At 40.0% G+C, this 16,219-nt stretch overlaps 1 pseudogene; it reads right to left on the reverse strand.

The window, feature by feature from the left end:
• Positions 1-670: 670 nt before the first annotated feature.
• The window catches only part of LOC115515962, a 194,659-nt pseudogene continuing 179,110 nt past the window's right edge, over positions 671-16,219 (reverse strand).

Genomic DNA, 16,219 nt, shown 5'->3' on the forward strand with positions numbered 1-16,219 from the left:
CAGGCAAATGAATTCTATGTGTTTGCATGCTCAGGCTTTCTAAAAATATTGAAAAGACAAAAACAACACACCCCAACAATCTCTGCCATAACTTCCCCCAAGCAGGACACAAAAGGCAGGCTTGTCCTCTGTAGCTACTGCTGCCAGTTTTCTTCTCCTGGGACATGTCTCTTTGTTTGGGACAGCAGGACTCTTATTGGATGCATCCTCTTCAGACAGCAGTAACTGGAAAAGCCCCACTGCATCAGTCTTTGGTAACACCTTTAAGAGACCAAGGCCCCTAAAGCTCAGATTCTTTCATCACCTTCACTGAAGGCATGGACTATGTTCCAAATCAAGTGAGTAGTCATCTCTAGCTCCCTCTGACTTCAAATATCACAATATTCTTTTAATGCAGACTTTTAAAATTCTCTTCATAAACTTAATTTTCTCCCTAAATGTAAACTTACTAATTGTGGCAATTAAACATAAGAATTACTGAGGTCTTTAAATGAGTTACTATTTAGAATCACTGACTATAGTGCCAAGAACATACATGTTATTTATTAGTAACACTTTTCATATAAATACATGTATATACCAGTTACTTGTTTCAGAAAAAGGATTGTGGCTAAAGACAGTTCTGGCTTTCTAGTGACTCCTGAGGGCCTGTGAAATAGTTAGAAGCTTCCTATGGGCTGTAACTCTCATACTGGGATTTTTTTACCCCAATGGCCCCCACTTTGGGGTTAACCCAGGGCAGGCACAGGTCCCCATATAGCAGCATCTTCTCTGCTCCTGGTGACTTTCTGAGGCTGTCATTGGTAATGGCTTTGATAAGCATGCCCTTTTCTCTTTTGAACCCAAACTTTTTTTCTGAGACCTGAGATTTCCTGAATTGTTGTGCTTTCAAGAAAATCTTTAGGAAAGGCATAGCATGTCTGTTTTCAGAAAGGGTACACACCTCTCACTGCCCTAAACCTCTCCATGACCAACTGAATAACATTTCCAGGAGGGCAGCTTCTACGCCTTTTCATATGCTGTTTTTTCCCCACAACATGCTCTCTCCTCAATCTCTGCCTATAAAATAAGGCCATTTCCCCCAAACCCTAGCTAATACCACCCCCTCCGTGAAGGCTTTTTGCATTTCTCTTCCTAGCAGCCAAGTGTAACATCTTCCTCTGAACAAGGAGAGCATGCTACCATACGAGCTATTTGCGACTCCGATGGCATCGGCCACACTGTGCAGTTGCCTTGGAAAAGCCCTTCTAGCTCTTCCAGAGGAGGCAAAAAGCACAGAGGTCAGAGCAAAGGTTGAGGGTGGCCCAACCAAGTTTGAATCCCTGATTCCTTACTTTGTTCCTACGTGACCTTTGACAGATGATTCAACCTCTTTGCACCGAGGTTTCCCCTTCTGTGGGAAAAAGATACAAATAATACCTACTCATAAGGTGGTGGTTAAGATGATATAAGACCATGCTGGAACATGCTCAGTGAAGTGGTAGGAGAGAGCAGTCGGAAGCAGACTCCAGGAGGGAGTCTGATTGGGCTCAGATCCCAGTTCTTTCAACTTACTCTCTGTGTGACTGTGGGACATGTTACCTAATTATTCTCTGCTCTAATTCCCGTATCCTAAGAGGTAGCAACTACCTTATAGGTTTATATAGACAGTTAATCTAACACATGCGAAGGTAAGAGCTCTAACAAGTATGATGAGTTATTATGAGGTCAAGTACTTAAATAACATTACTTGTTATTATTCACAGTCATGAATACTTAGGGGGTGACTCTTAAGTTTCCCTGCCTAGATAACTTAGAAGTAAAGGGTTAGGAGGAAGAGACAGAGAGAGAGAGAGAGACAGACAGAGAGAGACAGACAGACAGAGAGAGACAGACAGACAGACAGAGAGGGAGAGAGAGAGCACAAAAGACAGAGATTTAATATCCTTTCCCCTTCTTTCTGATTAGATTTTGTCAGGAGCTATCTCTCAGATACAAATGTTCTTTCCCATGAAGTTGAACCCAAATCCATTGGTGTTATTCAGTGCACAGGGTGTGCTGACAAGACTGTGTCCAAATAGACACTGAGCATTACAAAAGCCCTTTCCAGGGTGACGGTAGAGTTATGTGGAACACAGCTAGGTATTCTCAGTCACTTTATTCAGTGCCACCCGCTGTCACAGCTATCGTAGAACTTCAGAGTTTCTACTTCTCACCAGGGTCTTGAATTCATTAACCACTCCTTCCCACCTGCCCTGAAACCAACTGATGGATTTCACACCTAGTCTCCAGTCTTTGTGAAAGTTAAGTAACAAAATGTTGAAAGAATTAGCCTCCCAAAGCAAACAATGTGCTTTTAGGAAATCAGTTCCTGGACTCCTTGATTTTTTTTTTTTTTCTCTTCCCATTTGTTTATGTTATGTTTAAAAAAAAAAAAGTGATGTGCATATTTTCAGACTTGAAACCTATTGGCTTTTCATTCTTTTCTATTCATTCTTGGTTTGAGCCACTTTTCTCCTATCTTCTGATTCCATCATACCCCAGCTTGCTTCCAATCTTGAAACTTTAGGGCATTAGCACAAACAAAATCTCCAGTCTTGGTCTGTAAAGATTATTTTCTTTTCTCCTTAGAGACAACAGTAGCCCATTTTGTTTACATTCCCCAACTAATAGCACCACAGTGTTTCTTTGAAAACATTTTCAAAACATTGTTGTGATTTTTTAACTTGAGGAATCACAAAAGACTAGGGTTTGGAAAATCATGTAGACATGAAGCCTATTTGTCTAGCTCAGGCATGGTCCAGTAATTTTATGATTGGAGAATGACTTGGATATAATCCAAGTCAGTCTTCTGATTTTTTTTAATGTTTACTTATTTATTTTGAGAGAGAGACAGAGAGAGAGCGGGGGCGGGGGGAGGGGTAGAGAGAGAGGGAGAAGGAGAATCCCAAGCAGGCTCCTTGCTGCCAGCACAGAGGCCAATGTATTACTCCATCTCATGAACCATGAGACCATGACCTGAGCCGAAATCAATAGTCAGATGTTTAACTGACTGAGCCACCTGGGTGCCTCACAGTTGAGGAAACCAAGATGCAAAGAGGGGCCTTGGGAAAGAAAACATCTGTAGTAAGGCATGATTCTCAAGAACGGTGGTTCTGATCTATATGGGGACAACTGACCATGTCTGGATATATTTTTGTTATCATGACTAGCGAGGTGTTACTGGCATCTGATGGTGGCCAGGGCCTGAAAACACTCTACAACACAAGGGACAGCCCCCATAATCAAGAATTACTCAGCCCCAAAATGATAGTAGTACCAAGTTTGAGAAAGTCTGAGCTAGAGAAATCATCCTTGCTTTAGTAATCATTTTAATGCCTCATGCCAGTGTATATTTATCATCATTGCATATGAACCTGGTAATCCAAATTAAACTCGTATCCTGAATCCTTAAAGAAGTCTTTGGAGTTCCATTTTCCAGAAGAAAACTTGCCTTGGTAATCTCTTTAATGTTTTGCAACTGAAATTACCAAGGTCTTATCTCTGCACCAATGCTGATCCAGTGAGGAAGTATCTCTATCACGGAGATTTGGGAGAGAGGAAGGTTTTAGTTCTAGGTTATATTACAGGGTTGATTGTGAACAGCTGTACTCAACCCATTCATGGGTAACTGAGGAGTACCTTAAGGAATGTGAGGACACAAAAATTGATTTGTTATGATAATTGGCAGTGATTTTCAGTGGTAAATGAGATTTCAAATGAATGACACAATGATGATCCAATTTGGAAGTCAACCTGATGGTTGTTTCAATGGATACCATTTCACAAAAGCTAAAAACTAAATTGACAAAAAAACCCATGAATTCCTTTCTATGACAATATGTGAAATAAGAAAACTTATATGAAACATTGGCACTAGATCTTCCCATTAACTGATCTGGGGGAAAAATTAGTAAGAAGGAATAATCAAAATCAAGAGATGCCAGAGTTTGAGAAATACATTTAAAATAAAAGTAGCCATTCTATTTGTATCTTGTCTTCCTTCGTATGCTGAGTGGTTCTCTCATTTAGTAAGTGTGCTATGTATATGGTTAAACTAATAAGCCCAAGTGGAAATGCAACTTCTCAACATTATGAGAAAGGGGTCAAGACCAAGTCCAAACTCAGTTGGGGTGAATGATATCTTGCAAGATCAAGTTCCATGTTTTCAGAAGCACTTTAACCTAAAATTCCCCTTTGGAACTCTAACCTATTAGTTGAAAATATTGGTGGTGAGTGGGGAAAAATTATACATAAACAACTTACACCCATAGTTTGCATAAAACAGACAAAAGTTTGGAAGCAACCTAAACGTCTAACAATTTTAAGTCAATTGCAGTGTGATAAATGCAATATTGGGGGAAAACTGTTCAAAGTGTAGAGTCTTCAGAGAAAGATGGAAAACCCTTAAGCTGTAAAGTTAACTAAAAATGAATAATATAAAAAAAGGAATAATCTACAAATATAGGTACTGATTGATGACAATTCTAGAAAAGATGTACATATGGCCAAAGTCTAGAAAGCAACATCAAAATGACAAAAACAATGGTAGACATAGGTATACTTCTGGGCCTTACTGTTTTTATTTTTTTCTCTTGATTTTACTGTATTATGGTTAGAAAAATATATATGTTTATAACATATTATGTATATTATATGTGTATACAAATGGCCAAGTTTGTATAGTAAAGTTTGACCCAGAACCCCTTTCTTCAGTCAAGACAGCATTAGGAAGTTGACAGCAATAAGGACATCTATAATAAGCATTTTGGAGTGCACAAATGAAATAAGCTTGAGAATTTAAATTAGTCTGCAAGGTAGATAAGGTCAGTTGTGTTGAAGTAATGAGTGTGTGTTAGAAAGTCCCTCATAAGGGTAACGTAGCAACTTCACATTCTCCTCCATTAATGTTCTGATTACAGAATCAAGAATTTCACAGAAAGAACTGGCCATAGAGTGTATCTACTAAGCCAAACTGAGTGTTTTGTGTCTTCAGTAACACCCAAAGAAGTAGTCAGTTTCCCTGCCTGTGTTTCACTTCCTGATGCATATAATCACCCTTTCTCTCTCACACATGCCCACAAGACGATTTCCCTTACATTTCTTATCTTGAATCCAGGCCTAAAATCTGGAAGTCACCTGAGTTTTTCCGCACTTCTCCATCCCCCACCACACCATCCAGCCCTTTACCAGACCCAGTGAGTTCCAACCTTCTGAATCCCTCTTGAAGGTGTTTGTCTCTCTCATTTGCTTCCAAATGCCTCTGCCCTCCTTCCAAACATGGCCTCCCTGTCTCTAGTCCCTTTCAGCACACAACTGTTAAAAAACAGATAAGACCCCATCACATCTCTCCTTTAATCATATGGATGGACACCTAGTATCTTTGAAAATAAACTCCATCCTCCTTAGGATGGCTCAAAAGGCACTTTTTACCCGACCATTGCATACTTTTAGCACAGTTCTCGAAAATCGAGTCCTGTTGCTGATGGAACACATTTTTTTTTTCAGTGCAATTACACAGAGTTGGAGAAGACAGAATATCAGCTTTCTCATTCTAAGCAATTATGATAATTTTAATGTAGTCCAATATCACATTCACATTTGTAACGTACTTCACATTTTAATCATATTACATTACCAGTAAGTAAAACCTCTAAATATTTTTTTATAAACCATCTTCTACTTGAGCGATGTTTTGTTTTAACCAAAAGTAGGAATCCCCAATTACCCATATGAAGTCTTTCTTTTGATACTTTCCAGGATTCCATTTTGCTAAGATCGTTTTAGACACAAATTTTGCCATGTAACACAATAGCTGCTTGCCCGAGCTCTGTGACGCCCGAAATTTTCATCAACGTGAGGCAACCTGCCGTAACATAGGATTTTGTGTGTTCCGATTCTAATTAGAATGGTTTAAATTCAAATCCCACTACTGACAAGTTGTCAAGCATTAAGGAATAGCATTTAAGGGGTGGCACCTGGCTGGTTCAGTCAGTGAAACACTGGACTCTTGATCTCAGGGTTGGGAGTTTGAGCCCCGTGTTGGGTGTACAGATTATTTAAAAATAAAAAAAAACTCAAAAAAAAAAAGAAAGGAAGGTCCCTTAAATTTTCTCCATCTCAGCTTTCACATCAGTAGACTGAGTGTAACAATATATAAGCGATGATGACAATGAAGATGAGGATTAGCTGGTATTTGGTGTGAGATGCTCTCCCAAGTGCTTTGCATACAAGCATATGCTGAGGGGGGTAAACTCATTATCCCCATTTTTCTGATGACTACACTGTTAAAAAGACTAAATAATTTTCCCTAAATATTGGCCATAAACGATGGAGCTAGTGGACAGAAGTGCTAAAGACCAGGTGAGTGCAATTATCTTGTGCCTTCTGTCTGAGGCATCCATTGTTCAAACAGACAACTGTGTATTTCACTGACCCTTGGGTGATGGGAGTTAAGGTCATGTCTCCTTGTTCACCATGAACAGGCAATGGCATCTTTGTACATGTATCTTCATGCACTTCTGGACTTACATTTCTAGAAGTGGGAATTTTAGGATGAAGGGTTATGAATATTTTAGTTGCATACTGTCACTTTGTTGCTCTAACTTTATATTTTAAAAAAATAAAAAAGACTTTTCTTGGTAATTGTATAGGACAGATCTTAAGCACCTCCTCAGATTCCCTTGGTGATGCCAACTCCTGGACCCCCAGGGGTGAGCCTTGCCTTGGGTGCCACCAATTCTGCTGGGCTCCTCACATTTCCACATACTGGGGCTGACCAGTTGGCATCCTTGGGAGGACTTCCTTCATTGCTGCTATTCTAGAACCAGGTCCACCAGCCTTCCATCCTGAGTTTCTGGCCCCATCTACCATTTCTGGACTTAGATGAATGGCTACAAAAAGGTCCCAATGGTGCCACCTGGACATATGGATTCACTTTTCTGGAGACACATTTTGACTAATGGGAACCAGGAAGGGGGGCATGCATAGCTGGCAGATAAGTCTTTCTTCCATCTCAACACCTCATCCCAGAAATGGCTCTGCACATAGCCTTATCCAGACACATGTCACATAGCTGAGCAAGCCCACCCAACTGCTTTGACCAGCCCAATAATCAGCCACACTTCTCACTGTTTTCTGTGCCATCCCAGGCTCACTTTTTTTTTTTAATCTTTCACTTCCATTTCCCCTCACACTTGATCTGTGGTGGTTTTCTGGCTCACCTGAGATAATAGTTTATGAAAGTGTTTTATGAGTTATAAACCACTAGGCAAAGGGTATTTTCCTACTATGATTTTTGTTGTCTTCAGGAATACTTGGGGGGTAGAGCCAGACATTCAATTCATAAAATAATCAAGATTACCATTATTTAACTTTCATTACTCAGTACCAGTTGAAGGAGGATTTGGAAACATTTCTGATCTTTCAATTCTGTGTCTGCCTTCAGGGAGGTGTGGTTCACTATAAGCTCCATAGAAACACCTGCGGTAGGTTCCTGTGTGTTCCTAGGGAGGGAATGCAGGAAGAGGGGACAGGAGAACACACTTGCATGCTCCAGTGTACTCAAATTCAGCATAATATGCATCCCCAATGTGGAATTACAGGGTGCAATTTAAAAATATGAAATGAAGGGCACCTGGGTGGCACAGTCAGCTAAGCATTTGACTCTTGATTTCAGCTCAGGTCATGATCTCATAGTTCATGAGTCCAAGGCTCATCATCAGGCTCTGTGCTGACAGTGTGGAGCCTGCTTGGGATTCTCTGTCTCCCTCCCTCTTTACCCATGCCCTGCCCCCAACCTGCGTTTCTATCTGTCTCTCAAAATAAATAAATTAACTTTAAAAAAAAAAACTTTAAGGAAAAAAATAAGAACTATGAAATGAGCCAGAAGTAGCATGAAAGCAAATGAGGATGAAAGAAAAATCAAGAACTCCCTGACCTTAGCCGACTTTCAAACAAGTGTCTTTTCCTTTGTCAGGTGAATTACCTTTTCCAATTTCACACAAAAAAAGTAATTTGTGGATAATTCATATTCAACTCAACCAACAGTTAGCAAAGCCCTAAATTATCTCCTTCTGTGTTCTATTATAACACCCAGTTGTTTTCATACTACTCTCTGCTGTTATTGCTGACTTAATTAACTGCCTTTCTGGCTGGACTATAAACCCTGAGAGAGTAGGAAGCTGTCAATTCCACTCTGTCATATTCTTGGCACCTAACATATTGTCTGGATTTTTTTTTAATGTTTACTGAATGATGAATGAAAGAATGAATGAATGAAGATGAATTGACCATGTGCCTGGTCTTTGCTAAGTGTTTTTAGATTTCTGTAAACATCCCCAGTCACAAACTTCAGCGTGAAACAGAGTAGATGCCTAACAAATACATGTTAACTAATCAATGAAGAAAGGATGTATAAATGTATATAAAAATATCTAATGCCTACCTCCTAATACCATGGTTCAAAATATTCTAAAATGTTCTTTTCTCATTTACATTCAGGGAATACAGGCTTATAAAGATAATTACTGCTTAGTTTTTAAAAAGAGAAATCTTGGAGGCCACTCCTTTGGAGGGAACACCTGGTAGAGAATTTAAAAATTGGCTGGAGGAAAGGATCACCTTTCATAGTCATGGTCTGGGGTGCACTCTAGTTCACAGAGAATATATCCTGCGGATTACTCTCAAGAGTGGGACACTGCTTTCTCAGCTCCTGTGTTAGAAGAAGCTACTCCAAGGAACTCGGTCACGTAGAAAAAACCAAAGAAATGTATCTCAGGTTTGGCCTGTCCTTTTCCCCTATGATACAAGCTACATAAAACCCCGGATTAAATTAATCCTTCCTTTGGTTTTATATCCTTTCCTTTAGGGTATTTGGTTGATTGCACTTACATTGATCACATGGGGAGAGTGAGATTTACAGAGATAAACCATCTTTTCTTCTTCTTGGTCCTTTGAAGCCACATTATTTTTAAAGGATCAGAGGTCATTTGAGGCTCACTGGATGATCCCAAGGGCCAGATTCTATCCTTACTTTTGAAACAATGAACCATTTTCTACAATGGGCATTTAAAATTCACAGCTCCCAAGGCATTAGTAATCCCAGGAAAGACCCCTGCTGGCAACCTTATTAGCATCTCTGCCTCTTGATTTTTATTTAATTCCTTTTAATATTCTATCATAATGCTGACATACATTATGGAATTGAGGGCTAGAGGATGAGGACAATATTTCACTACATCATTAAGCCTACAGTGAGTTAATAAATGGCTCAGACTGTGTTTTGAGATCATACACAATGAGGCTTAAAAAAAAAAAAAAGAACACCAAGGCAACACTTGTTGAATCACAGTTAATAAGAACAAAAAGGGCATAGACGTGAATGGTTCAAATAGTGGCTAATACTAAAATGATAGATTAGAGCTGTGTTTCACATTTGTATTTACAAAGGAATGAAGTGGCATTCTGATGGCCAAATGGACTTTTGGAAAGTTGTCCTTCTCTTTTCAAAGCCCTAGAGTGGAGAAGGTGAGAGCATATGGGGGGGGGGTGGCTAAGGGGACAAGAAGAGACTCATCTAGCATTAAAATGTTGGCACAGATCACAGTATGTCTCATATTGAGGGCCACCTTCAATATTTAAATCCCATTCATAAACAGCAGCTCATTCCAGTTCACAAAAATTTGGGGAACAATGTCCTTGCCCCAGTAGAAAAGGAAGAACTCCCCAATTTCCCTTTGGTGAGCCCTAATCCTTTGTCACCTCCCCGCTGACCAAGGCTGCTCTGAATCAGTGCTTCTCAGACTTTCCTAGGGACACGGGTCACCTGAGGATCTTGTTAAAACGTAGATCCTGCTGCAGTCAGTGGGGCCTGAGACTCTCTTTGTTTCTAACAAACCCTCAGTCGGAAAGACCACCTGTGAGAAGCATCATCCTGAAAAGATTAGTGTCCTAATCTTTTAGTCATCACACAAGATTTGGATGGAAGTAACTCCAATCTACACTTAATGAGATACATCATGGTTCTTGTGCTAAGTGATAAGCAGGCAGAAGGAGTCAGCGAGTGACAGACTCCTGGATGATTTTCACAAAGTCAAGTCAAACGCTTCTAGAGCTGACCTAAGAGCAGAGACCAAGGGGCGCCTGGGTGGCTGAGACAGTTAAGTGTCTGACTTCAGCTCAGGGCATGATATCACGGTTCATGAGTTCAAGCTCTGCATGCCCTGCTTTGGGCTCTCTGCTGTCAGCACAGAGCCTGCTTTGGATCCTCTACCCCACCCTCTTTCCCTGCTTGCCCTCTCTCTATCAAAAATAAATAAACATTAAAATTTTTTTTTTTTTAAGAGAGCAGAAACCAAGAAGCTGTAAAGGGCTTCTAGACATCTTTGATTCAGTAAACTAAGTCATGAGCTCTTAATTATTTGGGGGTCATCCACTCTTCTAACAATGTCTTAAAAACTATAGATTTTCTCCCCAGAAAAATGTATACATAGACCAAAAAACACTTTTGTATGTAATTACATTTGTTCCTATACTCTTTTGTTCTATAGCCAATTTAAGAAATCTTGACCTGGGGATGCCCCAGGAGCTAGAAAAACAAACAGAAACATTTTAAACTCTCATTGGGATATCGATAGTTTTTCCATACAACTCTTGTGAGAGAACTAGGCCAATCATCTAAAAGCACAAATGAAACACACACACACATACACACACACTACACAAGGGTAGGGAAGGCAGAGAATTTGAGACTTTATGACAAAAGCCATGGAAGATCACCTATAGCCCAAAGGAGACCAGAAGCGAGCAAACAAAAACAGAAACTGCAAAAACTAGTAACCTGCCCCATTTCTCAGTCACTGGCCTCTGGGTCACCAGAATTTGAATCTTCAGGGGCACTTAATAAAATGCAGATTTCTGGGCCATACCCCAGGTCACATGGATACGTTGTGCAAACATCTGCATCATATAAGATCCCTAGGTAATTCCTATGCTCATTAAAGTTTGAGAAATCCTATTCCTCAGGTTACATTAGTGAAATTAACAGGATCCCCCCCACCCTCCCAATTCAGAGCTTAAAAAGAGTCATATTCTAATTTGAGGCTGCCCATACGATAAGGAAATGGGTTCCAAGAGAATAGTGATCCAAAATATATTCTTGAGTTGTGCTCATAATTGGAATAGACTTTTAAATTCAAGTATGTTTCCTGTCCCGACCTCTACTCCTTGCTCTTTCTTTCCCTTCCCCTAGACTCAGGCTCACAAATTCCCCTTCTCTTTTCTAGGACCTCACATGCAAATTGGCTATAATATGGGCTAGATTGTGTAGGAAGTTTGATAGAATAAAAGGCAGAGGAAATGTCAAGGTAATATACACAGAAGTTTCTTTGATGTAACTAAATCTATAAATATTGCTATATGGATATCGGTCTTTATAAAAGCCAAAATCTATGGCTATTTTGAGGTTTCTTTCTAGGCTTTGACCATGTGTACATCTTTTCTAGAATTGTAATCAATCAGTACCTATATTTGTGGCAACCCTGGCTGCCTATTAAAGTTAATAAAAATCACAGAGACCTGATGTCTAACCTCAATGGTTGTACTTAAGAAAGTATGAATAAGACAATTATGGCTGAGGGTTGGAGTCTAAGTATCAGTACTTAAGATGAAAAAGAAAACCATCATTAAAATTTTTTACATACAATCAATAAGAATACAAACAATAAAAGGTATTGAGTGTTTAGTATGAAAATATTGATACACATTTTATAGGCAGTAGCTCATTCAGTCTTTACAACATTTCTATAACTAGGAACTGTGAGGAACATCACCGTTACAACCAAAAGTCATAGAAAACAGGTCACTGTCTTGAGGTCATGGCTGCTAAATGCAGAGCTCTCCTTGGAACTCTGGTACAAGTGCCCACACTACACGATAAACTACACCTCCCACATGAAGCTGTCATTCAAAACTGCTGGTATGGACATCCGTACAACTGTGTACATATGTGTGATACACACACATGCGTGGCAGAGAGAGAATATATGTGTAGACCCTGGTAGAGAGGTGATTCTGTGGCTTAGGACACTTGGGGGGAAAAGAGATGTCCTCAAATAAAGACTCAATGAGTTGTTGAGAGCAATCATTCCTTAATGGGAAAAATGTGAAAAGGAGAGGAGCCTTCAGGAAGTGAAGTGAGTATGGAAAGCAACATAGGAGGTTGACTAATACAAACTTAAGCTGATGTTTTACTAAAGACGAGCTGTGCTCTTCCCATTTTCCCTGCCTGATAGACAGCTACCAATACCTAGGTATTGTATTCCTCCAATTCCTCTTTGTTTACTCTGGAAAGATAAAAAAACAAAACAGCTCAGGATAAGATGGGGGGATGTGAAGGGTAGAACAGATCTCCTGACATTAGCTAATTGGTGCTAAAAGCAAAATACTTTCTCCCTAGAAAATTGGATCTACTCAGAAGGTGCCATAGAAGGTTTTTGGGGGTTTCAGAATCAAGCGAGAGAGCCCTGATCTAGATGATCCAGAAGCTCCTTAGATACCCAGCGAAGGCAACCCTTTTCAAGCATGATTTTGGCAGAGACCATGTCCAATTTTCAGTTCTAATTACATTTTCCTATTATACATGAGAAACTTGTTGCTGCAGATCTATTTGGTGACAGCCAAAAGCAGAAGCTAGTTCTCCTGTTTCCAAAGCCCAGGGATACTTTGACCGATGACATCCTATGAAGCAAAAGGCATGAGGGTAAAAGCGAAGATTCCAGTGCCAGACCTGTCTGCGTTCAAACCTTGATTCTAAAACATACTAGCTATGTGTGTGATATTGACCAAGTTACTTAGCCTCTCTAAATGTCTCCATTTGGAAAATAAGGACGATGATGGTAATGATAATAAAACCAACTTTGCAGTATTTTGTCACATGGTAGCAATGATGGAATAATTTAATATATGAAAAAGGCTTGACAAAGAGTAAGTACCATAAATGTGTTTATTACCATTATCACTGCTTTACGGTACTATATATTATAATCCTCAAGCAGCGCTAATCAGCATTCATCATACACGGAATGCCCTTCAAATTTGGATTCCAAGATGTTCCAAGAAAATCTGAAACTTCTTATTCTCTTGTTCAGGAGGTATAGTGAAAACAAGACTGACTAGAATTTGTTTGAAGCTTCACAGCATAGAAATAAGAAGAAAGAAATAAAAACTTCTTTCTGGTTCTTGGATCTGTATATTCTGTACCTCCTTGCCTGACCCCGTGTACCAGGTTGAATGGCATCCCCCCCCAAATTCATTTCCTTCTCAGAACCTCAGAATGTGACCAGATTTGGAACTAGGGTTGTTGCAGGTGTAATTAGTTAAGATGAGGTCATACTAGAGTATGCTGGACCCTACATCCAATATGACTGGTGTCCTTAAAAGAAGAAACCAATAATGTATAAGTTGTTGAATCACTATATTGTACACCTGATACTAATATAACATTGTGTGTCAACTAAACTTCAATAAGAAATAAAAATAATAATAAGTAATTTAAGTGAGGGAAAGATAACACAGAGACAGAGGCATACAAGCAGAGAAGGCCATACAAAGATAAAGGTAGAGATTGGAGTGATATGTCTACGAGCCAGCAAAAAACGGAAGCTACGAGAAAGGCATGGGACAGAGTCTCCTCTGGAGCTTTAGAGAGAACATAGTATTGTCGGCACCTTGATTTCAGGCTTCTAGTCTCCAACGCTGTGCAAGAATAAATTTATGGAGATATGGAGATAAATTTATGGATAAATTTATGGAGATTTGGGATGGCAGCCACAGGAAACTAATACACCCAGCATCCCTTCTGGACCACAATGGAGGTAGAGCAGCAGTGCAAGAGTCCCTGCACTGAGCTGTGGTCTCCCAATCTGTGTGGGGTTATGTCCTAAAACAGCTAATGATGCAGAGTGTGAACTGGAGGACACAGGGAGCCCTGCAAGCCAAGTGAGATGACTTAATTTTTCATATGAAGTTCATCCCTCTCAAGCCATCTTCAATAGCCAAGCACTTAGTTGCAATGTTTTTGTTTCCTGATCTCAGGGTTTTTGTTTGTTTGGGGTTTTTTTTTGAAATACAGTAGTAAGTTGTTTTGCAGAAGGACTTTTGGGGAGCACTCACCAGCACAACACCTGTGAGTGGTGAAAAAAGCAGAAGTGGTCAGAGTGGGAAGCTGAATCACAGTGCAATTGTGACAGAGGCCCCAGCCAATCCTACAGAGAGTTCTGGAGCTGAAATGGCCCTTTGGAGTGTTCCCAACTGGGGCTGCGAGGCCAGGCCTTTGTACCCACACTCAGAACAGCTATTGGATGCAAGCTGCTCACACTAAGAAGCCAAAGCTTTGATCAAGGCTACTTCTATCAGCTGCAGACAATTTCTGGTGATGAACACAGCTGTGAGCAGCCAGGAAAATGAGTACCTTGGTCCAAAAGGGGATCTGGCAGGTGCATTGCAGCATCCCCCCTGTATACTGGTGGAAGTCCTTCCATTGAATCATCATTTTTTATTAGAATGTGGCCATGTGAGAGTGCACCTGGATTAGAATCTCCTTACTCTGAGAAAGAATCCATTAGGTGCTCTCAAATCATGTGTATAGTGACACATTCAAGAGGACTCAACATTGCATTCTTACACATTTCCCTCTCTCACCCACACATTTTCCATTACTATCCATTTCAATTACTCTAAAAATCTCCATTTCTGGGGCGCCTGGGTGGCTCCATTGGTTAAGCATCCAACTCTTGATTTTGGCTCAGGTCATGGTCTCACAGTTCTTGGGATCAAGGCCTGCATTGGGCTTTGTGTTGACAGCATGGGGCCTGCCTGGAATTCTCTCTGTTCATCTCACTCTGTCTCTCTCTCTCAATTAATGAATAAACTTTAAAAAATTAAAAAATTTAAATCTTCATTTGAAAGTGGCTTCTAGTCACACGTGACCATGGCAATTCCTTCCCTTTTTCTAGTGATCTATGGACAGAGAGGATAATCATCTGACTCTACATGGAAATCGCCATCCATTTGTTCACTTATTTTTCCATTCATTTGCCAATCATCACACATATTCAACATGTACTCTATGATAAACAAGGGATTGAGCATTACACAAATGAATTAGGTTGTACAAGTCCTTACCTGGCATGATAAGGAGCTGGACTTGCTCTGGACACAATGAAGGATTATGGGCAACACTGTGACTTGAATAGGTTTGGGTTACTGGAAAATCTTTCTGTTGGTGGCATAGCAAATGGATTGCTGGAGGGTCCATAGGACGCAGTGCGAAGTGAGGGGATTTAAATATCAGTTGAGTTACTCTTCAGACCTCAGGTGCTCACTCTGTCCTTCCTCTGATGAAGACCCGTTTTGCCCACAAGTCAGCAGCATTGCCGAAGGGCATGTGGACAGCCTGCTTGGGTGGCAGTGCTCACACTGTCCTAAGTTACAAGCAGCCGATGGGGCCCAGGCACATGTCTTTGAATGTGCAAACACACCATGTATGTGACCCCAGGCTGCAAATGCTAGGTGTGAAATACACAGCTATCCACACAGACTGGACACCTCTAAAACATGAGCCCTGAGAGTATGCCTGATTCCATTTTGACTTTTCCCCTCCATAGCCTCGATAGTTTTGGACCAGTCCCTAATAGTTAAAGTAAATCACTCAGTGGGTGAGACTCAGAGATTATAGATCTAAATGTATAACCTAGCAGTAGAGACTATATTCCAAAGACACAAATGCAAGAGAATTCTTTTTTTTTTAAATTAACCAACTATAGATTGGAAAATAGAAGAGAAAATACCATATTAGTAATAATTATTTGAAGGTAATAGCTTATGTTCTTTAATGCCGTTCCAACATAAATGTCATTGTAAGAAATGATATTTCATTTCCATACTAACAAATCAGGTACTTAGTGTGCTGGGGGAGAAATGATTGGAACTACTTTAAAGCTGCATTAACCAGAGAAACTGCAAAAATATTGATATTCTTATGAAGGAAGGAAGGAATGCCCCTCATGGGTGTATTTAAGTACCCTCCATCTTTTGGATAAATGGTAATGCTAAACAAAAAATGGAAAGATGACCTTAAAATAATAACCTCAGGACTCAACTGGGACTGAGCTTCTCAATGTACAAAAATCATTTGCAATAT

The sequence above is a fragment of the Lynx canadensis genome, chromosome B3 (assembly GCF_007474595.2).
Source record: "Lynx canadensis isolate LIC74 chromosome B3, mLynCan4.pri.v2, whole genome shotgun sequence".
Lineage (NCBI taxonomy): Eukaryota > Metazoa > Chordata > Mammalia > Carnivora > Felidae > Lynx > Lynx canadensis.